Source organism: Hemiscyllium ocellatum (genome assembly GCF_020745735.1).
Source record: "Hemiscyllium ocellatum isolate sHemOce1 chromosome 27 unlocalized genomic scaffold, sHemOce1.pat.X.cur. SUPER_27_unloc_11, whole genome shotgun sequence".
Classification (NCBI taxonomy): domain Eukaryota; kingdom Metazoa; phylum Chordata; class Chondrichthyes; order Orectolobiformes; family Hemiscylliidae; genus Hemiscyllium; species Hemiscyllium ocellatum.
In genome coordinates this window covers 193,846-221,256 of record NW_026867478.1, presented here as the reverse complement: position 1 = coordinate 221,256, position 27,411 = coordinate 193,846, and the positions used below count along the sequence as shown (strand labels likewise).

At 44.8% G+C, this 27,411-nt stretch overlaps 1 long non-coding RNA gene across 2 annotated transcripts; it reads right to left on the bottom strand.

Annotated features, from left to right (window-relative positions):
* Window positions 1-205: 205 nt before the first annotated feature.
* On the bottom strand, window positions 206-24,227 carry LOC132807256 (uncharacterized). Of its 2 annotated transcripts, XR_009641942.1 has the most exons (4): window positions 23,936-24,227; window positions 19,668-19,864; window positions 4,278-4,340; window positions 206-276 (listed from the first exon to the last, which is right to left on the bottom strand). It is a non-coding gene; the product is annotated as an uncharacterized LOC132807256 (long non-coding RNA). The 2 variants fall into 2 exon arrangements; XR_009641943.1 differs by lacking the exons at window positions 19,668-19,864; window positions 23,936-24,227 and adding an exon at window positions 8,554-8,604.
* Between the last annotated feature and the right edge of the window lie 3,184 nt (window positions 24,228-27,411).

Genomic DNA, 27,411 nt, shown 5'->3' with positions numbered 1-27,411 from the left:
CCCGCTGATGCTGAAAATGGTCTGAAACAGGAAGCAAAATGTTTTGCTCCTTCTCACAGAATCATAGTTGAAAATCGTTGAGGTCCCGATGGATTGAGTGACTGTCAGACATTGATGTGAAAGTGGGGACTGCAGAGGCTGGAGAGGAGTTGAAAAGTGCGGTGCTGGAACAGCACAGCAGGTCAGGCAGCATCCAAACAGCAGGGAATCGACAATTCAGGCATAGGCCCTTCATCTGTTGATTTTTAAACTTCAGTCTTCAGATCTTCAAATACTCTGGAAAAAGAGATTACAAAAGTCATCACGGTCAGTCCAGGGTAGAAATTCAGAACAAGCTACTCCACTTTCTGCAGAACATTTTTTTCTTTTGCTGTTCCACAAAATTGAAAGCATTCCACTCTCTCTCCTCCTCCTCTATTCTCACTCAACTCAAATTAATTCTCCTGAAGGTGCTGATTCAGGAACTTACAGGGACAGAAAAAGCAAAAACGTCAGGACTGACATCTGCGAATTTTGGATAACACCACGTGAAAGTTAATATCTTTCAGGATATTGTTGAGAGTGAGCAAGTCTGATTTTGGGAAGCAAAAGAAGTGTAAATTCAGGTTGAATCTGCAATACAGCTTCTTGATAAAAAGAAAAACAGACATGAATTGGTTATCGTCCCTGGGGTGGGTGGTGGTATGTGGTGGGTGGAATGAGACATCAAGACATTGACACAGACAACCCGAGAGAAACTAAACATACGGACATGGCAAATGTTCGTGGCAAGCCAGAGTCAGGTCTACAGCACAGAAACAGCCACTTCGGGCCAACCAGATATCCTGGCCTAATCTAGTCCCATTTGCCAGCACTTACCCATATCCCTCTAAACCTTTCCTATTCATATACCTATCCAGATGCCTTTTAAATGTCATAGCTGAATCAACAGCCACCACTTCCTCTGGCAGCTCATTCCTTCCACACACCACACTCTGCATGAAAAGGTTACTCCTTAGGACCCTTTTAAATCTTGCCCTCCTCCACTCTAAACCTTTATCCTCTAGTTCTGGACTCTCTCACCCAGGGAAATGTCCTTGTCTATTTACCCTATCCATGCCTCTCATGATTTTATTAATGACTCTCAGTCACCCCTCAGCCTCTGGTGCACGAGGAAAAACAGCCCAGCCCATTCAGTTCAAACCCTGACAACATCGTTTTAAATGTGTTCTGAACCCTTTCAAGTTTCACAACATCATTCTGATAGGAGCGAGACCAGAATTGCACACAACATTCCAAAAGTGGTCTACCCAATGTCCTATCAGCCACAACACAACTTCCCAACTCTTATCCTCAGTCAGAGGATTGGGAAAGTTTTCAAAACCCACAAAAAAGACAACCAGGAAAGAATGCAGGGACAAACCAAATTTGAGGGTCAGCTTGGAAGCATCAATGAGAAAATGGCGCACTGGGTTTATTGCTACCCATTCTTCTTGAGTACGTATACGTATTTCTCTTCTGCTCTTCGCAGTTCCTCTGTGCTGCAATGTGTGGTGGCTCGTTGAAATAATCTGATGCAGCTTCGTTTGTGGGTGTTGGGATGATTGTTTCTGTAGTTACGTATTTGGTCCGTGTGTATTGTTTCTTGTCGACGCGAGTTTGAAGTTCCCCTTAACTGTTTGCTCTACTGTGACATCTAGGAATGGCACTTTGTTGTTGTTGTTGTTCTCCTCCTGTTCAAACCAGGAGCCCCCCTCAGGCCCACAGTCTCACCACTTGGAACACCAGTACACAGACTAGTCAAAGGCCTCCAGTGAAGACGAAAACAGAGAGTAGAAGATTCATGCCACTCCATTCACTCCACCCAAGAATTCCTGAACACCAAAGACACCAGGATAGAAGAGGATGAAATAATGCTGTCCTTTGACATAACAGCCCCACTCACATCCATGAACATCAACATGGCCAAAGAAACACTGACTACACTACAAAAACCACCAAAGACATAAACACCAAACAGCACCAACTTCATCAGCAAAGATAACATTGTCAAGCTTGTGGACCAGTATCTTATCACCTACTTCACATTCAATAATAAGCCTTACAAATAAATCAACAGAACACCCATGAGACCACTAATATCAAGGTTCCTAGCAGAAGCAATAATGCAGAGACTTGAACAAACAGCCCTCCCAACGCTCCAACCCAAATTTTGGGTCCACCACAGTGATGACACCTTTATCATCACAAAATGAAACCGATTAGAGGAAACCTACAACACCATGAACAATATCCTTACTGGCATAAAATTCACAAAAGAGAACAACAACAACAAAGTGCCATTCTTAGATGTCAGTAGAGTGAACAGTCAATAGGGAACTTCAGACTAACGTCGACAGGAAAACAACATACACAGACCCAAGTACCTAATGCAGAAGCAAATTATCCCAAACAAATCTGCATCAGGACACTATTTCAACGAGCCACTACATACTGCACCACCCAGGAACTATGAAGAGCATAGTTATACAGCATATTCAAGAAGAACAGGTACCCAATAAACCCTGTCCACTGATTTCTCAACAACAAACTCAAACAAGCAGACACATGCACAGAAACCCCAGCCACATTACCTTACATCAAAGACATCTGTCAAGTGTGAGGTTGTCCAGTTTGGAACGACAAATAAGAATGCGGAATACAGGGTTAACGGTAGGGTTCTTAGTAAGGTGGAGGAACAGAGGGATCTTGGGGTCTTTGTTCATAGCTCTTTGAAAGTTGCCACTCAGGTGGATAGAGCTTGTAAGAAGGCCTATGGTGTATTAGCGTTCATTAGTAGAGGAAGTGAATTCGAGAGTCGTGAGGTGATGTTGCAGCTTTACAGGACCTTGGTGAGGCCACATTTGGAGTACTGTGTGCAGTTCTGGTCGCCTCACTTTAGGAAAGATGTGGAAGCTTTGGAGAGGGTGCAGAGGAGATTTACCAGGCTGTTGCCTGGAATGGAGAATAGGTCGTACGAGGATAGGTTGAGAGTGCTAGGCCTTTTCTCATTGGAACGGCGAAGGATGAGGGGTGACTTGATAAAGGTTTAAAAGATGATCAGGGGAAAAGATAGAGTAGTCAGTCAGAGACCTTTCCCCCGGGTACAGAGTGTTACAAGGGGACAGAAATTTAAGGTGAAGGGTGGGAGGTATGGGGGGGGGGAATGTCAGGGGTACGTTCTTTACCCAGAGAGTGGTGGGGGCATGGAATGCGCTGCCTGTGGGAGTGGCAGGGTCAGAATCATTGGTGACCTTGAAGCGGCAATTGGATAGGTACATGGATAGGACAAATGTTTGGCACAACATCGTGGGCCGAAGGGCCTGTTCTGTGCTGTATTGTTCTATGTTCTAAATAATGTCTAGACAACTCAAACCTCTCCGCATCATGGTAGCCCACAAACCTACCAACACACTTAAGCCACAGCTAATGAACCTGAAAAAAAACAAATATTATTTACAAATTACCATACAAAGAAATATAGACATAGACTCTGTCCCCATAGTTCTTGGTGGCAAGAAATGCTGGGATGAGATAAGGAAGATTGTTTTCAGTCAGAAAGAGGTGACTCTGCGGAACTCATTGCCACTGAAATGAGGCAAGTAACTGAGTGCTTTTCAAGCAGATAAAGATAGGCTCTTGATTAGTAAGGAAATCAAGGGTTACAGGGAGGAGGCAGGAGAATGGGGTTGAGAAACATTGGCCATGATCGAATGGTGGAGCAGATTCAACAAGTTGAATGGACTGATTCTGCTTCTGTATCTTATGGATCTGTAACCATAAAGATCGGACTTAATTTTCACGACTTTTACTGTGTCCCTGTCGTATTTATAGCAAGCGTGTGGCAATACGTTGTAGATTTCTCAAGCCAGATCTTCTAATTTGATATCAAATATTGATAATTGGAGCTAATATTAGAGAGAGTAAAGGTGCGTATTTCTTGGATAAATAAACCGGTCATGCATTTTAAGCTTAAACCTTGCATACTTGCAAAATTAGAGTTACCATTTTGCTCGCTGTCATCAAATCTCCAATTATACTGCCCTTTCACTTGATAACCCATTTTGGGAAATAATAAACATAACTGAGGTTGTGTGTTTTATGCAAGCGCTTTAAGCTTTTGATATAATGATTTTAAGCCATCTACACAGAGTGTGATTGAATTTCTAAACTTAAGTAACAGCCTTATTGTTATTTGTGTCACTCACATAACTGTAATTAATGTAAATATTGAATTAAACTTATTGAAAAGAACATACTTGCTGAATTAGAGTCAGCGTTGTTTTCAGTGCTTTGTCCATTATTCCCTTTCACCTTATTACCTATTTTAGAGAAAGAAAAAGATTGCACATGTTTGAACATTTACTTTTTTTGGCAATATTATAAAATGAAGAAAGCAGTTCAGTCAGTCAACTTCAATCTTCATCCCGTCACTTTTTAGAAAAGGTTTTGAGCAGTTATAAAATAATAATGCAAGATTACCTCATTTGCAGCATTGCTTGAGACAGATTTAAAAGTACAAGTAGTTATGATCTCGATTCAGTAATGTCTTGATTTGAACATAGTTTAAGTTAAGCAAATGGTGTTGCGGAAATTGAAGTAATTGTGAAAATGTTACCAGGGAAAACATTGGATCAAAAAAAAATCTGATTTGAGTTTCTTCTTTGGGTATAAACAGATACTGGATCCAAGTATCCTCCTAATCTTCTAAAACTATGCCCACAAAATGAACAATGCAACCTCAATAAATCAGGCCCAAAAGAAATTCAGAACCCACACTAATATATGGCAAGGAGGAAAGTTTTAGACTACAGGGCAATAAAGATGGCTTGGTCAGATGGGCAGAACAATGGCAGATGGAGTTCATTCCTGAAAAGATTGACATGATACATTTCAGGAGGATCAACAGGCAAGGGAGTACATGACGAATCGCAAGAACTTAGAATGTACTGAAGATCAGAGAAAGGTATGTGTTCATAGATTCTTGAAGGCAACAGGACATGTGGATTAAATGGTTAAGGCGCCATATGAAATATTTGCCCTTAATAGTTAAGGCATTGAACATGAGAGCCAGGAGATCATGATGGAACTGTACAAGACATTAGTTGGGCCATAGCTGGAGTAGTGGATCTGGTTGTCACATTATTCGAAAAATGTGATGGCACTAGAAAGGGTGCAGAAGGGAATACGAACCCAGGGTGGTGCATGTTGGTGGGTTTCAGCTATGTGAGTGATTAGATCGGCTGAGGGTATTTTCCTTAGAGCAGAGAAGGCTGGGTGAGGACCTGTTTGGATTGTACAGGTAAGACACTTAGGGTCTAGATAGGAAGAAACTTTTCCCCTTGGTGGATGGCTTCAGCAGTTCAGACAGGGAAAAACTTTGTTCTTGTGGTGGTCAGCGGAGACTTAATCAATCAAATATTAACTACCAGTGCATCTCACATAGATGCTGTATAAATCACGATCTTATTGATCACTATTGACAAAATTAAACCTATTGACCTGACTCTTGACAAAATAAGAACATATTTTAGTACATAACATTTTCCCATAATACAGACATTTGCAGTAGTGCAGTTATGTGAAAAGAAACCTACGTTGTTAATTTAGTTTGTTGCTCCACTTCATAAATGTTGTTTTCATTTATTTTGAAACATCAACCCTTCCACTCTTTCTAAAGGTACATGACACTTAAATTTCTTTTTCTTTGCCAATTTTCTTTCACCAACAAAAGCAATCACTTTTTTGGCATTGGGTGGGGGAGCTCTGCCAGCTGACAATTTCTTGCTGAAATTGTTTCACTTGACATGAGTCTTGCCAATAAATGACAGCAACAGCAACAGCTAATACTAATGATAATATTTCAACAAAAGTATACCAAGGTGCTTCACATTATGTATCACCCAAGTTGGAGAAATGGGAGGATCTCCTTCTCGGCCTTGCCCCTCGGCTGAGGTGTGGTGACCCTCAAGATAAACCACCACCAGCCATCTCTAATGAGAGAGAACAGTCTAATCCTCTGGGAAGACTGTGATGAATGTGTTTAAAGTTGAAAGACTGTTGAAATAGAAGGGAGCGGCACGGTGGCTCAGTGGTTAGCACTGCTGCCTCACAGCACCAGGGACCCGGGTTCAATCCCATCCTGGGGCTACTATCTGTGTGGAGTGTGCACAATCTCCCCGTGTCTGTGTTGGTTTCCTCCGGGTGATCCGGTTTCCTCCCACAATCCAAAGATATGCAGGCTAAGTGAATTGACCATGCTAAAATTGCCCATAGTGGTACATAAGTCAGGGGTAATTGTAGAGGAATGGGCTTGGCTGGCATACGCTCTACAGGGTCGGTATGGAGTTGTTGTGCTGAAGGGCATATTTCCACACATAGGGATTCTATGACTGGAACAAACACTACATCTGACAAACAGGTATAAAACTAGCCACCAGGATATATGAACATCAACTAGCCACAAAAACACACGATCCACTATCACTCGTATCTTTACATACAAAGGAGGACACCATGTTGACTGGGACCATACATTCATCCTATGACAAGCCACCATCCTATAAGCCAACCAGAAACACACAAGAATTCCTCGGAGCACGTCATCCCAACTGGAAATCTATTGATTTGGACCCCCCCAGAGTTTATAAAGTCCCCAGTCTCCCTCCTCCCGCGGTTTCCAATCCTCCCCGTCTCACTGTCTCCTCCCGGTAAAAACAATGACTGCAGACGCTGGAAACCTGAGTCTAGATTAGAATAGTGCTGGAAAAGCACAGCAGTTCAGGCAGCATCTGAGGAGCAGGAAAATCGACATTTCGGGCAAAAGCCCTTAATCAGGAATACAAGCAGAGATCCTGAAGGGTGGAGAGATAAATGAGAGTAGGGTGGGGGTGGGGAGAAAGTAGCATAGAGTACAATAGGTGAGTGGGAGTGGGAAGAAAGTGATAGGTATCGGGGGAGGGGGTGGTGGAGTGGATAGGTGGAAAAGAAGATAGGCAGGTTGGACAAGTCATGGGAACAGTGCTGAGTTGGAAGTTTGGAACTGGGATAAGGTGGGGGAAGGGGAAATGAGGAAACTGTTGAAATCCACATTGATGCCCTGGGGTTGAAGTGTTCCGAGGCGGAAGATGAGGTGTTCTTCCTCCAGGCATCTGTTGGTGAGGGAGCAGCGGTGAAGAAGGCCCAGGACCTTCATGTCCTCGGCACAGTGTGAGGGGGATTTGAAATGTTGGGCCACAGGGCGGTGTGGTTGATTGGTGCGGGTGTCCCAGAGATGTTCCCTAAAGCGCTCTGCTAGGAGGTATCCAGTCTCCCCAGCATACAGGAGACCGCATCTGGAGCAATGGATACAATAAATGATATTGGTGGATGTGCAGGTAAAACTTTGATGGGTGTGGAAGGCTCCTTTAGGGCCTTGGACTGAGGTGAGGGAGGAGGTGTGGGCGCAGGTTTTGCAATTCCTGCAGTGGCAGCAGAAGGTGCCAGGATCGGAGGGTGGGTTGTCGGGGGCATGGACCTGACCAGGTAGTCACAGAGGGAACGGTCTTTGCAGAAGGTGGAAAGGGATGGGGAGGGAAATATATCCCTGGTGGTGGGGTCTGTTTGGAGGAGGTGGAAATGTTAGCGGATTATTTGGTTTATACGAAGGTTGGTAGGGTGGAAGGTGAGCACCAGAGGCGTTCTGCCCTTGTTACAGTTGGAGGGGTGGGGTCTGAGGGCGGCGGTGTGGGATGTGGACAAGATGCATCTTTAACCACGTGGGAAGGGAAATTGCGGTATCTGAAGGCGGCGGTCATCTGGTGTGTTCTGTGGTGGAACTGGTCCTCCTGGGAACAGATACGGCGGAGGCAAAGGAATTGGGAACACGGGATGGCATTTTTGCAGGAGGTAGGGTGGGGAAGAGGTGTAATCCAGGCAGCTGTGGGAGTCGAATGGTTTATAAAATGCCATTGTCAAGTCGGTCGTTATTAATGGAGATGGAGAGGTCCAGGAAGGGGAGGGAGGTGTCAGATGGTCCAGATAAATTTAAGGTCAGGGTGGAATGTGTCGGTGAAGTTTGCTCAACCTCCTCACGGGAGCACGAGATGGCGCCAATGCAGTCATGAATGTAGTGGAGGAAGAGGTGGGGAGTGGTGCCGGTTTAATGACGGAAGATGGACTGTTCTATGTAGCCAACAGAGACGGGCATTGCTGGGACCCATACGGGTGCCCACGGCTACCCCTTTGGTCTGGAGGAAGTGGGAGGTTTCAAAGGAGAAATTGTTAAGGGTGAGGACCAGTTTGGCCAGATGAATGAGTGTGTTGGTGGAAGGGTACTGTTGGGGACATCGGGAGAGGAAGAAACAGAGGGCTTGGAGACCCTGGCCATGGCGGATGGAGGTGTAGAGGGATTGGATATCCATGGTGAAGATGAGGCACTGGGGGCTGGGGAAACGGAAGTCTTGGAGGAGGTGGAGGGTGTGGGTGGTGTCCTGAACGTATGTGGGGAGTTCCTGGACTGGGGGGGGACAGGACAGTGTCGAAGTAGGTACTCACTGTCCCCTCTCCCCGGGCGCTCAGGCCTGGCGACCTCTCCGGGATGTTTCTGAAACCTGTTTCTGTTCTGAAAGAGAATCACTGGACATGGAACGTTTTCTCGGATTCTCTTGACACATGCAGCCAGGGCTGCTCAGCTTTTCCAGCGGTTTCTGTTCTTGTTCCTTAAGCCGCCGGCGCCATTCCTCTCCCACACTCAGTAACACGGTCTTTGTCCCACTACATGACCTACACTGCACATGCGCCAACTCACAAGGGGCTGGGTCACCAAATCGTGACGTCACCCCGCGTGGAGTGGGCGCGGTTCGACGAGGCATCCAACCAATCGGAGGTAATGGGGGCGAGGCGAATGTGTTCCTTGCTCCCCTCGGCAGCCACCTGAAAAAAATTCAGTCTTTTCCGAAATGTTATTCCAGACCTCGAAAGATGAAACATTGGAAAACTTGCAAAAATAAACGAAGGGATATTAAAAAAAATGAATAAAGGTAAATTACGAAAGAAACGTAGCGCAAAATATGAAAAAAGAATAGCAAAAGCTTCTGTTGGCATGCTGAAGGGAACAGAGTTACTCAAGCCTCTTGGAAGATGAAACCGGTGAGTTAATAGGAGGAACACTGAAATGGCAGAGATGCTAAGTCAATCCTTTTCCTCAGTTTTCAAGCTGGAGGACAATCGTACCATTCCTATTGGAATGGGCAAGTCAGAGATGATAGAAAGGATCAACCTTAAACAATAACACTGAGGGGGAAAAGGTACACAGCAAACTATTAGGATTGAGGGCAGACAAGTCCCCTGGGCCTGACGGCCTACATGCCAGGGTACAATATAGACTTCAGTAAGGTGTTTGACAAGATTCCCCTCGGGGGACAAGTTCGCAAGGCTAGATATTATGGAATACAACGAGAACTAGCCATTTGGATACAATACCAGCTCACAGGTAGGAAGACAGAGGGTGGTGGTGGAGAGTTGCTTTTCAGACTGGAGGCTACAAGGATGGGTGCTGGGTCCCCTACTTTTCATCATTTACATAAATATTCCTGTCAGGGTGAAGGGGAAGGCTGGGGGTATAGGGAATGCTGGATGAGTAAAGAAATTGAGGGTCTAGTTAAGAAAAATTAGGAAGCACATGTCAGGTATGGACAGGATAGATCGAGTGAATCGTAAGAAGAGTATAAAGAAAGTAGGAGTATACTTAAGAGGGATATCAGGAGGGCAAAAAGGGGACATGAAATAGCTTTGGCAAATAGAATTAAGGAGAATCCAAATGGTTTTTACAAATATGTTAAAGACAAAAGGGTAACTAGGGAGAGAATCGGGCCCCTCAAAGATCAGCAGGTCAGGCAGCATCCAAGGAGCAGGGGAATCGACGTGTCGGGCATAAGCCCGATTCCTGAAGAAGGGCTTATGCCCGAAACGTCAATTCTTCTGCTCCTTGGATGCTGCTTGACCTGCTGCGCTTTTCCAGCAACACATTTTTCAGCTCTGATCTTCAGCATCTACAGTCCTCACTTTCCCCTCAAAGATCAGCAAGGTGGCCTTTGTGTGGAGCCACAGAAAGTGGGGGAGATACTAAATGAATATTTGGTGAAAGTATTCTCTGTGGAAAAGGACATGGAAGATATAGACTGTAGGGAAATAGATGGTGACATTTTGCAAAATGTCCAGATTACAGAAGATGTCTTGAAACGTTTAAAAGTGGATAAATCCCCAGGACCTGATCAAGTGTACCCTAGAACTCTGTGGGAAGCTAGAGAAATGATTGCTGGGCCTCTTGTGGAGATATTTGTATCATCGATAGTCACAGGTGAGGTGCCGGAAGACTGGAGGTTGGCAAACGTGGTGCCACTGTTTAAGAAGGGTGGTAAAGACAAGCCAGGGAACTGTAGACTGGTGAGCCTGACCTCGGTGATGGGCAAGTTGTTGGAGGGAATCCTGAGGGACAGGATGTGCATGTATTTGGAAAAGCAAGGACTGAATCGGGATAGTCAACGTGGTTTTGTGCGTGGGAAGTCATGTTTCACAAACTTGATTGAATTTTTTGAAGAAGTAACAAAGAAGATTGATGATGGCAGAGCAGAAGCTCTGATCTATATGGACTTCAGTAAGGCTTTCGACAAAGGTCCCATGGGAGACTGATTAGCAAGCTTAGTTCTCATGAAATACAGGGAGAACTAGCCATTTGAATACAGAACTGGCTCAAAGATCGAAGGTGGTGTTGGAAGGCTGTTTTTCAGACTGGAGGTCTGTGACCAGTGGAGTGCCACAAGGATCGATGCTGGGTCCCCTACCTTTTGTCATTTACATGAATGATTTGGATACAAGCATAAGAGGTACAGTTAATAAGTTTGCAGATGACACCAAAATTGGAGGTGTAGTGGACAGCGAAGAGGGTTACCTCAGATTACAACAGGATCTGGACCAAATGGACCAATGGGCTAAGTGGCAGATGGAGTTTAATTCAGATCAATGCGAGGTGCTGCATTTTGGGAAAGCAAATCTTAGTAGGGCTTATACACTTCATGGTAAGGTCCTAGAGGGTGTTGCTGAACAAAGAGACCTTGGAGTGCAGGTTCATAGCTCCTTGAAAGTGGAGTCACAGGTAGATAGGATAGTGAAGGCGGCATTTGGTATGCTTTCCTTTATTGGTCAGAGTATTGAGTAGAGGAGTTGGGAGGTCATGTTGCGGCTGTACAGGACATTGGCTGGGCCACTGTTGGAATATTGCGTGCAATTCTGGTCTCCTTCCTATCGGAAAGATGTTGTAAAACTTGAAAGGGTTCAGAAAAGATTGACAAGGATGTTGCCAGGGTTGGAGGATCTGAGCTACATGGAGAGGCTGAACAGGCTGGTGCTGTGTTCCCTGGAGCTTTGAAGGCTGAGGGGTGACCTTATAGAGGTTTACAAAATTATGAGGGGCATGGATAGGATAAACAGACAAAATCTTTTCCCTGGGGTTGGGGAGTCCAGAACGAGAGGGCATAGGTTTAGGTTGAGAGGGGAAAGATATAAAAGAGATCTAAGGGGCAACATTTTCACGCAGAGGATGGTACGTTTATTGAATGAACTGCCAGAGGAAGTGGTGAAGGCGAGAACAATTGCAACATTGAAGAGGCAGTTGGATGGGTATATGAATAGGAAGGGTTTGGAGGGATATGGGCCGGGTGCTGACAGGTGATTGGGTTGGGATATCTGGTCGGCATGGATGGGTTAGACCGAAGGGTCTGTTTCCATGCTGTGCATCTCTATGACTCTAAATGCTGTGGATGTCATTATACAAGGTATGGTTACTAATTTTGCAGATGACACCAAAATTAAAGATGTAGTGGACAGCGAAGATGCTTAGCTCAGAGGACAACAAGACCTTATCAGATGGGTCAATGGGCTGAGAAGTGGCAGATGGAGTTTAATTTAGATCCATATGAGGCACTGCATTTTGGAAAAGCATATCAGAGGAGGAATTATACACTTAATGGTAAGATCCAAGGAAGTGTTGCTGAACAAAGAGATCTGGAGTGCAGGTTCATAGCTCCTTGAAAGTAGTCACAGGTAGATAGGATAGTGAAGGCAGCGTTTGGAATGCTTTCCTTTATTGGTCAGAGTATCAAGTATTGAAGTTGGGAGGTGATGTTGCAGCTGTAAGGGCATTGGTTAGATCACTTTTGGAATATTGTGTGCAGTTCTAGACTCCTTTCTGTCAGAAGTTTGTTGTGAAACTTGAAAGGGTTCAGAAAAGATTTAGAAGGACGTTGCCAGGGTTGGAGGATTTGAGCTATCGGGAGAAGCTGAATAGGTTGGTCCTGTTTTCCCTGGAGCGTCGGAGGCTGAGAGGTGACCTTATAGAGATTTATAAAATCATGAGGGGCATTGATAGGATAAAGAGACAAGGTCTTTTCCCTGAGTTTGGGGGAGGGGTGGAGGGGGTGGTGGGAGTCCAGAATTAGATGGCATACATTTAAGGATGAGAGGGAAAGAAATAAAAGGGACTTAAGGGACAACTTTTTAACGCAAAGGGTGGTGCGGGTATGGAATTAGCTGCTTGAGGAAGTCGTGGAGGCTGGTAAAATTACAACATTTGAATGGAATCTGGATGGAAGGGTTTAGAGGGATATGGGCCAAGTGCTAGCAAATGGTACTAGACTGTTTAGGCTAACTGGTCAACATGGATGAGTTGGAGTGTTAAAGTAGGAATTTGAGACAGCCCAGGAAATCCCTTGTGGAGTCAGACCTGTAGCCTCTCACAATTCATCCTGGAGATCATACTCTTTGAGAGTCTGGAACAAAAAAAAACCTGTTACAGACTGTTTAGTTTAATTTTAGTTATCCCCTTTGTTTACCAGTAGCTCCATTGATACTGATAAGCTAAACTCGCTAGGTTCTAGTAACCTAGGAGAGTAGGGGACCAACTCTTCAAGTACCCTGGCAGGTTACTCTGATGTACTGATACAAAGTGGTTTCCTTTACACAAAGATTTACAAAAACATTGCATGTTCTGAATTCGTAAGGAAGAAAAGTTAATTGACAGCTCTCTGTACGCTTGACTAATCACTCCCACAGGCCCCAAGCCATTCATCGGGTAGGAAAAACATACCCAGCCAAGTTAGGTGCCTGCTAGCAAGATAAACTCCTATCATAAAGAGGTACCAATCTGAGCTAATTGGAGAGTTCCTAACCTTGCACAGGTCACAGGTCAGATACAACTGTTTTCCAAAATGGCTTCTTAGCAGGAGGGCAAACTTTTGACCATAAAATGACTTGCTGACACATTGTGCCAGAATCTCTTCAATGTTAGGCCTAGAATAATTTCCAAGCGAGGAGCAGACCCCTGCTTTTTAGGCACTGAATCATACTGTACCTGAGGCTGAGATGTTACCAAAAGGTTGCATTTAAACTGATTCATTAGTCTTCGAATTAAACATGCTTTCTTTTCAGGGTTGTGATTCAAATAAGACATAAGATCTGATGAGTTGGAATTGACAGTGGGGCAGTCTGAAAGGTCTGTAGAGTGGTCTGCAAGAACAGCAAGTAAGTTAAAGCTTCATCAATGTTACCTTTTACAGAGTTCATATTTATTAACCGGTAATGGCTACTCAATACCATCATAAATTCTCAAAAATACAATTACGTTCAATCCAAAGCAGGTAAGCACGAAGAGTTAATTTTTTTAATGGCTTCGGGAGCACCAGTGCTATAATGGTTTCTCTTTCTCTCGTCCTTTTGAACTCTCAAGTCAGGGAGTTGTAACAGCAAAGGTGTTTTCCCTCAGTTTGTCTAGCTTGCAAGGGGTAATAAGAATTCATTATAATTAACAGTTCCTGACTGTCAATTACAAGGCCTTTGATAGTACCGAATTTCGTTTCGGGGTCAGAATCAAACGCTGTCATTAATTTCACAAGGGAACAGCCATGAATGTTATCACTCTGTGTCCTATTTACACAGATTCACTGTTTAGGCAAATGTTCTTAATTGCCTAAGGGTATTCCGTTATCACTTGGTTATCTTCTGCATACCTTGAGTTCTCCCCTTTTACCAAGCCTCCCTGCCTGTCTATTTTTTAGTGTGCAACAAATGTGCTCTATAATTCAACATTACATTTTAGTTTAAATGTTGAAAGACAAGTTTTATGGCTATAGACTTTCTTATTCCCTCCTTTTGTTATTTCATGACAACTACTTGGCTTATAACTATAATTAGTCCATCCAGTCAATTTGTATTTTCAAATAAGTCAAGTGCCTCCTCTGCCAGGTCATCGTCCAGAGGAGCAGAGCCTGAAAGATACAGGATTTCAACATGGAAGTTCGGGCATGGAGTTAGAGGGGTAGACAAGGGTCAAATAACCAGATTCCTCTTTGGCTTAGGTGAAAAACAATGCACAGTCCATTTCACGCATAAGCAGACAACAGTGTATATTCCTAGGATGAGACCAAGGACTATCAGTACATCCCACACGATCCATCCACACAGCGATCATAGCCAGCAATTAAACTTCCATCCACATGAATCAGACGACAGTTGGGCAGGTATCTTCCCTGCATCTTGACCCGTTTTGTTGATCACATCTGTGTCGTCCGTAAGATCAGAAGATGGTTTAGTTACAAGTTCATTTATGAAAACACAATCATGGGGAGGATCAGGCAGTTCAAGCGGTTCTTCCTGCAGGAATGTAGGGGGGTTAATGTTAGAGCAGTATTTAAAGGAGAGAAATGGATTCAGAAGTAATGAAATCTCATAGCAACTGATACGAACCATAGCGGGGTGCAGAGTATGTTTAGAAATCAGCAAGGATACTGCAGAATGCGAGGTACAGACTTCTACATTTTGATGTAAAGTTATATTAGAGGCAGCCACTACCAGAGTGTGGATGGCAGAAAGAATCTGGGTGCAGAAAGGCATACCTTGAGCAACAGGGTCAAGCTTAGTAGCATAATAGGCAATAGGGCACCAAGAGGAGCCATGTTGCTGGGTGAGAACAGCTGTAGCACAGGTATCAAGGATGGCAATATAAAGATGAAAGTGGCAGTCATACAAACGTCGGCCTAGCCTGGTGCTGAAAAGAGGGTCGTTTTAAGCTCCGTAAAGACTTGTTGTTTTGGAGTGAGTTCATACCGTTAAGGCTCATTAGGAACTTAACTTCTTTCTGATTAGTCTTAACTTTGTTGGGGGGGGGTACAATATAACCACATTGATTGGATGGTTGAGAAAGGTAGTGGAGTCAGTGTGATTGGACACTTTGTCAGGGCTAGCGAGGAGGTCATCAATGTATTGAACTAGGGTAGCGTCTTCAGGAAATTCAAATAATTTTTGCTGGGCATGAAGAGTCTCTGAAAAGAGTGTGGGCGAGTGAATAAACCCTTGAGGTAGGCAAGTCCACGTACATTGGTGGCCCTTAAAAGAAGGCAAAAATGTATTGGGTTATTTGGATGCAAAGGAAGACAAAAGAATGCATGTTGGAGGTCAACGACAGTGAAGATCTTGGCATCAACTGGAACTTGGCTGAGGATAGTAGCAGGATTGGCAACTGGAGGATTATGAGCCTCAATGATTTTATTTACTTCACGAAGGTCGTGAACAACATTCTGGACATCCTGGTTTAGGGATCGGAAAGATAGGTGTATTGACAGAAGAATGGCATGGGACCAGAAGGCCTTGCTGTAGAAATGAATCAATGACAGGTTTCAGGGAGTATTGAGATATAGACAGGAGGACAGAATGAGCTTTGGTCAAAATGGAGATGGGTGGGACCTGAGCAAGGCCCACTTGTGTTTTGGAGTCCACCCACATTCCAGGATATACTGCGTCCTGCGGGCGAGGGTAGACATGATGATGATGAAGGCTGCCATGTATCGACAAAGGCTGTGCATAAAATAGGATTAATCCTTGAGCAAGCAGCTGAATTTCACGCCAAGTTTGATCAGCATGGTCAAAAAGAGTCTTAGCGTCAAAACCTACATATTGGACTTTGTGTTCTGGGTTCAAATGAGTGGTGACACGGGGGAAAATGAGGGGGTCAGTTTTCCAGCTATGAGGAGGAACTGACACGAAAAGAACGCCACCAGCTGGTGACCTGATCTCACCAATCACCCAAGCGTGCTGAGTAGTGCCCAGTAAGGGATTATAATATGTGTTCAAGTCTGAGATCATTCCCGGATGAGTCATAAGCTAAAGTAATGTGGCGGTGAGGGACGTTATGTAAAATAGGATCAAAAGCGTAAGGATCCAAATCAAATCACCACCATCGAGGCGGCTTTGGTTTGGTATTGATGCATTGAACAAAATGAGGTGGATCCTGAATCAGGATACTAGCATCATGACGTTCAATAGTAATACTTAGAGGACAGAGGAGATCTCTAGCAAGTAGAGGGATACGTAATCCATTAGTAACAACAAAGCAAAAAGGGAACGTGACACAATTTTTCCACACCACTGTCAGAGGGACAGCGTATGCATGTTTATTAGAGGGACCATCAAAACATTGCTGGATTTCATCATCATCCGAGATTTGAAAATCAAAAGCATGAGCAAGATGGATGGGAAGTGATGAAACAGTGGCTCCTGTGTCAAACATGAATTCAATATCGTGGCCATTACGGTTAAGAATTAGCATAGGTCCGTCCTCTGGGCTAGCGGTAAGTATGGGAAAATTCAAAGCAGGAAGCTGCTCTATATCCGGGAGTCAGTTTTGAAAAGAGTTTTGTGCAGTAAAAGGGGCAACCTGCTGAGGTCACTGGGGAGGGAGACCAGGAGATTGTCTGTTGTTTTTACTCCGGTGATGAACCAGGGACTGCTATGGAAAGGGCAGTTCTTGGACCAATGTCCTGGTTGATTGCAATTGAAACAAAGGCGTAATTATTGGGGGACTCTAGGGGGTGGGGGAGGCAGTGAAGAGTAATGAGGGGGTGTATAGGGGCATCATGGACTGTTGGGGAAGGATACATAGGACCACCGCATGGTCCATTGGGATGTTGTGAATACACAGTACCATTTCTACTGTCCTGCCATACTGGACGATAGTATGAGAGTTTCATTTGTTCGCTTGACTGACCTTGCAGACGGAAAGGTCTACTTTGAATCCTGAGTTTAGGTTTAGCCACTGTAGTTTGGGCAAGTTCTGTCTTGACCGTGCCAACGGTAGCCTTACTCTTGGGATCCTTTAGTTCCCAGAAGTAACAAACCTCTTGGCTGAATTGTGCAACCTCAGCATCTTGCTCGTGGGTTTTAATAGCTTTCTGCACCTGATCAGGTAAGACGGTCATACATATGGCATTAAATTGGGATGATCACCCTTGTAGGTAGTTAGCGTCACCAGAGGAAGCGCTATAGCATTCCTTAAAATGGGTAAGGAACTCCTCAGCCCCTTCGCCCGAGCTGGGTTTACAGGTTAAGACTTTACCCACATCAACTGCACGACACACTGCTTGGTGGAGACAGGCAATAATCCAATGATAGTTTTGGCTGGGTGCCGGACTACAAGTTGGGTATGATTATTACCTTGTAAAATTTCTAAGAACTAGCCCATTTTTTCAGGTGAAAAGCTGCATTCTGAGGTGAATTAGGTCTTGGGAGGCATCATTCTAAATGGTCTTAGTCCTATTAATGTAATTAACAGATCCCTCAGGATTCCTTCCATAATCTGCAACCTTATTGATAATGCTTGAGAGTCATGAGGTTTCCATGGTTGATGAAGATCCATAAATTGGGCTTGTCCCAGATTCCGAACCTGTGGGTCAGGAACCTCTTCTATTCAGGAAATTTCTTTATTGCCCTCCCACATCAGGGTAAGTGCAAGGACCAATATTTAGGTCCTGAGACATTGATTGCAAATTTAGTTTAGGGGCAGTGGAAATCAAAAGGAGTCTCTTCAATGTTTCTTCCAGATTTTAATTTTAATTGACTCCTAGTACAGTAGGCACCGGGTTTGTGGTAAGCAGAATTCTTTTTCGGCAGAACAGCTGGGGGAAGGTCATGAGCCTTGGCACATTCGTCATCAGAGTAAGGGGGGAGGGTTCAGGGAGGGAACCGGAGGTGGTTAGCTGACAGGCATAAAATATTTCCTCCTTCGAGTCAGTATCCCATCCACCATCCACAAATGGATCAGGATTCTTCAGTAATGGGTCTCTGGAAGAGGGGAGGTTGGGGTATAAGGAATAGGCCTTGTCAGCTTCATCCTGCCCAGCTGCAATTGCAGTCTGTTGTTTATTCACCAGTTTCCTTTTTCTTTAATGCCCTTGACGTTTCAACGTAGATTCTGAATGTTTGCTTTTTTTTTTAAATTTTCTCACTTGCCTATTCCAATTCTGCTTCTAAATCATGTGCTTCACATTTATGTTTTAGTTCTGTCCAATTTAGTTCAGATCTTTCCTCAGTTAATGGACTAACTCCCCTTTTAATACAGTTTTGTCTCCATGATGGTTGCATGGATTTTTCCATATTTTTCCCCGAGCTACCCTTTTCCATTCTGGTAAAGACTTTTAGATTAGATTATTTACAGTGTGGAAACAGGCCCTTCGGCCCAACAAGTCCACACCGACCCGCCGAAGCGCAACCCACCCATACATTTACCCCTTACCTAACACTATGGGCAATTTAGCATGGCCAATTCACCTGACCCGCACTTCTTTGGACTGTGGGAGGAAACCCACGCAGACAGGGGGAGAATGTGCAAACTCCACACAGTCTGTCACCTGAGTCGGGAATTGAACCCGGGTCTCAGGCGCTGTGAGGCAGCAGTGCTAACCACTGTACCACCTGGCCGCCCACTGCTTTCTGCTTACTTCCCTTTCTTTTTTTCCAAACCCCTTGTTCAATTTTAGTGAATAGAGTTAAATCACGTGTGCCTCCTAGAGACCAATCTTTATTCTGTTGAGCAGCTGCAGCTGATATTCTCAATTGTTTCTCATAATTAAGGATACAGACTTGTTATTTCTGTTAGGGGACATTTGTCTTCCATCTTATCTCGGGGCACACTCATTGTTATCCTACCTACTTTAAATCTTCACAAAACTGCTGATGTACAGGGGCTCCAACCTCACAAAACACAAACATTCACTCGTCAACAAGCAAATGTGCATCCAAACCAAATCTCAAAAGGATTAAACTTTCTGCAAGCTGCAGGGAATCCGTGCTGACTCTCTGTCTGTCTCACTCGCGCGCTCTCTCGTACATACACATGAACATTTTAAGAATGAGGCACTCATATTCCAGATGTCTCATAAATCCTGGATGTGGCACACAGTTGCTTAACCAAGTATGCAAGAATTGTAACACTGGCCAGCTTTTTTTAAATTTTATACACGACAAAAGCAGCAGCCACTCTCTATATTTCGTAAACAAAGAACACCCAAACAGAACAAAATCATAACTAACAAAGCAAGACAAGCCAAGCTGAACAGATACAACAGAGAAAATAATCTCAACTTAAAACTTTCACTGATCAACAACCCGACAATGAACGAGACTAATGATTTCTGCAAAACATTCTCAACATTATAAAATCTTGACAATTTCTGTTTTTCGTCCTATGGAAATGATCTCATTTAGGGTTCCGTCAAGGTATCGAGAGTGAAATGGGGGAAACACCACACAGATGTAGACAGAGAGTAATCAAGGTACAATTTTACCTTGTGGGCCCATTGGTCTTGAGTCCAACCCTTAGATGGAACTCCTCTTTTCTAGTTTCACTCAAATGTAGCTCTTGTTGGAAACCTGCTTGCAGCACCAAATTGATGAAGTACAGATATGAGACAGCCTCGGGAGTCCCTTGTGGACTCAGACCTGTCAGCCTATCTTGGTCCCAGAGATCGTACTCTTTGGAAGTCTGGAATAAAAATAAAACTCTTACAGACAGTTTAGTTTAATTTTAAATTGTCCCCTTCATTAATACCATCACCGTTACAACATAACACCGATACTTATAAGACAAGCTAACTGGATTCTATTAACCCAGGAGAGTAGCAATCACTCTTCTGCCAAGAGCCCTGGTGGGCTACTCTGTGTACTAAGTTTTTTTTACAAAGACGGTGCTGTCGCAAACAAGCTTTCTTTATATGAATTTTCTTTTACAAAAGCACTGCATGTTCTGAACTAGACAGATAACAGTGAAGGGCAATAATTCGGGAGAGAAGTAATTGATACCGAGTTTCGTTTTGAGGTCGGAATCAAACACTTATTCATTTCACAAAGGAACAGCCGTGAATGTGATCACTCAATACCCTGTTTATACAAATTCACTGATGTTAAGGCAAACGTTCTTAATTGCCTTACCCTCCCTGCCAGTCTATTTTCTTGTGTGGAGGAAATGTGTTCTATAATTCAACATTATATTTTAGTCTAAATGCTTAAGGACAAGTTTTCCTTACAAACGTTCTCGTGACCCCTTTCAAAGTTTCATCAATTCTTTCCTATACCAGGGGGAGCAAAACTTACCGTAGTATTCCAAAAATGCCCTAACCAACATACAGCCACAATATGACCTCCTTTATTCAATGCTCTGACCAATAAAGGAAATCATACCAAACGCCTTCTTCACTAGTCTATCTACCTGTGACTCCAAGATCTTTGTTCAGCAACACTCCCCTTAACTGTCAGTCCTGCCTGGGTTGCTCAACCAAAATGCAATATCTCATTTCTCTAAATTAAACTCCATCTGACACTCCTCAGCCTATTGCCCATCCCAAAAATTCTAATTTATAGCAAACTCTCTTTGCTCTCTCATTCCCTAGAATCTGAAAATCTTCATACCCCACACTCCCCCTCTGTTTTCACTTTGCTGAACCGAATCTCTGCTGTACCTCATTCTAAAGGGTCAAAATACTGGCCAGCCAGGACGAGTGGATGTTGAGAAGATGTTTCCATTGGTAGGAGAGACAAGGAGCTGAGGGTACAGCCTTACAGTAAAGGGAAGACCTTTTAGAACAGAGAGAAGGAGAAACGTCTTCAGCCAGACAGTGGTGAATCTATGGAATTCATTGCCATAGACAGCTATGGAGGCCAGGTCACTGAGGATATTTAAGTTTGAGATGGATAGGTTCTTGAGTATCAAGGGGATCGAGGGTTACAGTGAGAAAGTGAAAGAATGGGATCGAGAAACTTATCAGCACGATTGTGTGGTATGAACAGACCTGATGGGTTAAACGGCCTAATTTCTGCATCTATGTCTGATGGTCTTTTGCTGTCCTGGGCACAGAGTGTCAGAATTGGGAGTAGGAGTAGACCATTTGGTCTTTCGTGCCTGTACCAGCATTGAACACATCAAAACTAGGTATTAATCTACCTACATCTTGTAGATAGACTTTGACTTTTCTCACTGGAGCACAGGAGGTTGAGAGGTAACCCTATATAGGTTATATAAAATAATGAGGGGGATAGATGAGATGAATCGCAGGTGTCATTGCCCTCGGTGGGGGTTTTAAGATTAGGCAGCAAATTTTGAAGGTGAGAGGAGAAAGATTTTAGAAAGACTTGAGGGGCAGCATTTATTTTTTAAAAAGAGAGTGGTTTGTGTTTGGAATGAATATCCAGACATTTTCTCACCTTTCCCCCCCATAAACATCCACTTGTTTGTTGTTCAAAAATCACAAGAACTCAGCCTTGAATATATTCAATGACCCCTTAACTGCAGGAAGACATCCCCACTTCTGAACTCAATTCCTCTTGCTCATATACCACTTGCACTACTCATTGCTTGCTGCACCTGACAACTGGCATTGACTGGTGTAGAAGGATGCTGAGGCCCCTTTGTACATCCACACATCATTCCTGATGAAGGGTTCATGCTCAAAATATCAACTCTCCTGCTCCTGGAATGTTATTTGACCTGCTGTGTTTTTCCAGCACCACACTTTTCGACTCTGATCTCCAGCATCTGCTGTCCTCACTTTCTCCATTACCCAAAAAAGTACATCAACATTCAAACAATGCACCTCCTTTCTGTTTTTTTTTTACATAGCAAAAGCTCTAACTTCACATTGCCCATGTGTTTGCCATTTGTGGTCTTCTCTACACTGGGGAAACTGAGCATAAACTTGGGGAACAATCTGCAGCCAGGGACGCAGAGGCTGACCAGACCTCCCAGTCACCACCCATTTTAATTCCCCTTCCCACTCCATTTCTGACAAGACCATCTTTGGCCTCCTCCATTACCACAACGAACTAAACCGCAAATTGGAGGAACAGGACATCTTCCACCTTGGCGGCCTTCAATTTCAAATAACCTCCCTCGCCACCCCTTGAATCCCTTCCCAGCCCATCCCCGCCACCACCAACCAGATTCCTTCCACCCAGTGACCAACCAGGTTGTACCCTCTACCTGTCCCCACCTATCTCCAATTCACCACCCTGCCCTCAGCACAACATTGTTCTGCGGCTCTCCCTACATCCATCCCCAGTCCTGAACAAGGGTGACACCCAAAACATTGACTTGACATCCTGACACTCCCTGGCTTGCTGCGTTCTTCCAGCCTCCTGCCTGTCTATTTTGCCAATTGAGTCACAGACCTGGCTCAACTTTTCCCAAGTCTGTCCACTCCCTGGATTCACTCCCTTTCCTTTCAGTTGCAGCAAGTCAACAATTGAACATCTCAATGAAAAATAAATGGAAAAGAGGATGAGAAATGAGAGTGTCGTACTCTTGGTCAATCAAAAGGTCTCACCTTTTCTGCCGATAGTGAGGAACACGCGCAATATTTTGGTGACACCGATGAACATGTGCACTGCATCTTGACACAGGAGCGCACACGATATGCTCAGTGGTGCTGCTGGTATTATTGACAGATTTTTAGTGTCCAAATGCCAATAGGAGAAAAAAAAAGGGTAGAGCCACAATTGGTTTTCCCCATACGGCACAATATTTAATTGCTTTTCCATCTTGTCTGGCTGCTCAACTTCACCCAGTGTAGGGGTGAAGTTCAGAACTAGAGAGCATAGGTGTAGGGTGAGAGCGGAAAGATATAAAAGGTACCTAAGGGGCAACTTTTCCATGCAGAAGGTGGGATGGTGTGTGTATGGAATGAGCTGCCAGAGGAAGTGGTGGAGGGTGGTACAATTACAGCACTTAAAAGGATCTGGGTGGGTAGATGAATGGGAAGGATTTAGAGGCATATGAGCCAAGTGCTGGCAAATGGGAAGAGATTAATTTAGGATATCTGGTCAGCATGGACAGGTTGGACCAAAGGTGTCTGTTTCCGTGCTGTCCAACTCTGACGAGTCTAAATAATAAAGTATAATTTGAAAAATAACAAACGATATCCATGTTAACAAGGTTTAGATTAGATTACTTTTTTTTTTAGATTAGATTACTTACAGTGTGGAAACAGGCCCTTTGGCCCAACAAGTCCACACCGACCCGCCGAAGCACAACCCACCCATACCCCTACATATACCCCTTGCCTAACACTACGGGGAATTTAGCATGGCCAATTCACCTGACCCGCACATCTTTGGACTGTGGGAGGAAACCGGAGAACCCGGTGGAAACCCACGCAGACACGGGGAGAACGTGCAAACTCCACACAGTCAGTCGCCTGAGGCAGGAATTGAACCCAGGTCCCTGGCGCTGTGAGGCAGCAGTGCTAACCACTGTGCCACCGTGCCGCCCTAACTGTGCCACCGTGCCGCTCATCACATGCTTTACTAACCATTCTCCACAGGTCCTATCCCTGCAATGATTGAGGAACAGATGCTGGTGCATAATCTCCTCTAGTATTTACACACTAGTCTAAGGAATTGTACAAGTAACAGTGAGGGGTAAACAGCACAAGGGTTAATAAAACAGTGAGGGGTAAACAGCACAAGCGCCAGTAAAAGCAGGTGGAAAGTGAGTGTAAAATGTGACTATGACAGGACAGGCCCCACATTCCTTCCCCTCCGTCCCCCCCACAACCTGCCTCACCTTTCACCTCCCGGGCCCAGTACCTTCCAGGTGGCCCCATAGTTGACACAGGGGCCGCCCCACGACCAGTAGAACTCCACCACCCAGGCGGCCGACCAGTTCCCAAACAGGCCCTTAACCCCATCCGCCTCCAGAATGGTCACCGGCTCCTGCCTGCTGTACAGCCGGCCGGTGTGGCCGTGACACAGCAACTGCGCCAGGAAGGCGGCGGTGACCAGTGACGGGGGTCTGCCCCGGGGCCGCACGGCGCCATTTTCCTAACGGCCGCCGCTTCCCCGCTCGAGCGACTTCTCCTCCCAACCGCCTTCGCCCCCGCGTGACGTCTGCACGGGGGGATGGGCGGGGCCGGGGGAGCCTCACCGTCACCAAGCAACAGCCACCTCGCGCTACAACTGCTCATTCACAAAAACAAACTCTCCTGTCTCGCTCTGCAGCTGCAGGGGGGACACTGCCACGTTTCGAGGAGCCCTGTCTGCATTGGGAAAGCTCACGGCTCCATTTAAACAGATATTCCGACATCTAACGGAACGGCCTCATATCTAAAGGGGGCAATCTGCATTTTAAAGGGACATGAACATTTTAACGGGTATTTCCGCAAATAAAGAGATGCAAATGGACAAGATTACATTTCAAAGGGATGTGGGCACGTTCAAAGGGATATCTTAATATGTGACGCAGTTATATCTAAATGAATTTCGAAGAGACGTTGCCCTGTTTATAAGTAGAGACAATAGGTGTGAATTCTGAACCGTGTCCCAATGTTGAGTCAAACTGACATTTTTCTTTGAAAAGCCCTGCATTTAAATTACATTCTTGAGAAGGTGCAGGTTAGGGAGAATTGGCCGTGCTAAGTTACCCATAGGGATTTACAGTTTTGGGTGGCTTGGCCATGGGAAATACGAAATAAGGGGGTGGGTATGGATGGGATACTGTTCAGAGGGCCAGAGTGAAATAGATGGGCTGAATGGCCTGCTTCCCCATTGTCGGAATTTGATGACCCTCCCCACAAAGGTACATTTTATCTGCATCTATCCTGTCAAGCCCCTTTCTGAATTCCACTGGTTTCAATAGGGGTATACAGCACAGAAACAGACACTTCGGTCCAATTCGTCCATGCCCACCAGGATTGCAAACTAATCTAGTCCCACTTGCCTGCATTTGGCCCATATCCCTCTAAACCTTTCTATTCATGTACCCATCTAAATGCTGTTTCAATGTTGTAATTGTATCTGCATCTACCACATCCTCAGCAAGTTCATTCCACATACAAAGTCACCCACTTTCGAAATGTTGCTCCTCAGGTTCTTTTTAAATCTCTCTCCTCCAAGTATTATGCTCCCAAGTTTTGAGTTCCCCTACGCTAAGCAAGAGTCCTTTACTGTTCACCTTACCTCCACTCCTCATAATTTTATCAATCTCAATGAGGTCACCCCCCAACCTCCTGAACTCCAGTGAATAAAGTCCCAGCCTCTCCTTATGACTCAAACCCTCCAGTCCTTACAACATCCTGGTAAATCTTTACCGAATCCTCTCTGATGGTATTCTTCCTAATACAGGGCCATCAGAACTGTACTCAGTACTCTGAAAGTGGCCTCACCAACATCCTGTACACCCTCAACATGATGTCCCAACCCCTCTTCTCAGTGGTGTGAACAATGAATGCTATGCGGCTGAATGCCTTCTTAACCGCCCTGTCTACCAGTGATGCAACTTCCAAAGAACTATGTACCTGAACACCACCCCCCACGTCTGTCTGTTCTATAACATGTCCAGATAAGGGTCGGGCCCTGGGTCAAGTGCTGCCCTTCCTTGTTTTAGGAAAATGCAGCCCATTGCTTGTATTAATACCTCTCTCACACATGGTCCCCCTCAGACATGCACGTTCTCCCCCCGAATACTCTCTCAGGTTTATACTCCATCACACTCACACTTTACCAAGCATTCTCACACACAAACTCACATGCACGCACACACAATTCTTTGGGGTGAATTTGTATTGGTAGAACTTATTTGCAGATACATTCAATTTTGCGCAAATAGCACACAATTTCCAGGCAGTCAATCCATGTAATATTTTATGAATTCCTCCTTTGGAAATAGAACCAGTCTGATTCAAGATTGGAATACTAACAGACTCAAATCCCACACCTTTAAATGCATTGTCTGAGCTGAGATATTATCTTTTTTATTAAACCTTAAGTCGTCTCAAGAATGTGACTTTAAAGATGTTCTGGCAGTTACACGTTAATGAACCACAACCTGCACCCATTCTAAGAGATGAAAGACAATCTAGGCTTGTTCAACATATCCTATCAGTTGCAGGATACTGATCTTTTGATATGCGTTCTGTGTCTTACGATGCTGGTCCACAGCTGCCCGATGAAGGAGCAGCACTCAGAAAGCTAGTGCTTCCAAATAAACCTGTTGGACAATAACCTGGTATTGTGAGTTTTTTTAAACTTTATCAACCCAGTCTAATCTCGACACATCCACATAATTTCTAGTGACCACAGCCCACACCTCCTGGTGCTGCCAGTAAACTTTACGATGCTCATGAAGCAACGCAGTACCTGAAAGATTTACAATTTCAGTGAATGATACGAGCTACTCATTCACTGCTCCATCTGATACATGACATTGGAAACTCTGCAGGAGGCTGAAAGAAAGGAGCAGCTTTAAACAAAAAACCTCTTGGAGTTCAAAGTTTTCAATGAGAGTCTGTTCCTCGTGGTAAATTCAGGTAACCTTTACTGTGACAGCTTCAGATCCCCCCTGCAAAAAGGCATAGACAAAGTAGCAGCTTTTTAAACAGCTCAAGGTCAAAGCCCACACACTTCACACACACCCCACTGTCTTTACTATTGGGCAGCACCAGGTTGTCCCTTTGTAATTGGATCCTTGGTACAGCCGTCACCCGGAGGAAGTATTGCCTCACTCAGCAATTTCAACCCATTCCCTCACTCCTAGTAAGTTTCTCCCCGCTCCTTTGCCAGTGGGGGGGGAGGGCAGTGTAGAGTCAACCAGACTGCTGTGGGTCTGGAGTCACATGTAGCCCAGACCGGGTAAAGGATGCAGCTGGGACGACTGAGTGAATCCTTTCCCACAATGGCGGTTTCCTTCCCTAACAAGGGAGAGAGGGAATCAGGTGGGGGCTTTCTCCCCCGAACCACCCCTCCCTGAAACGGTCTCATCGTTAGATTCTGAACTCCACATTTCTGACCGAATACCAATTCTGCCATCTGTCGTGGGGGGATTTGAACCCAGGAATCCACGGAACCGGGTTGATTGTCCAATCGATAATGGCACTCGGCCGTCACTCCTTCAATTCCCCTGTGATGGCACATGAACTCGCTGGTGCTGCTGCAGGTGGGAGGAGCGGGTGAAGCCTTTCCAGCACTGTGGGCAGGTGAACGGCCTCTCCCCGGTGTGGATCTGCTGGTGCCTCAGCAGGGTGGAGACCTGGGTAAAGGCCTTCC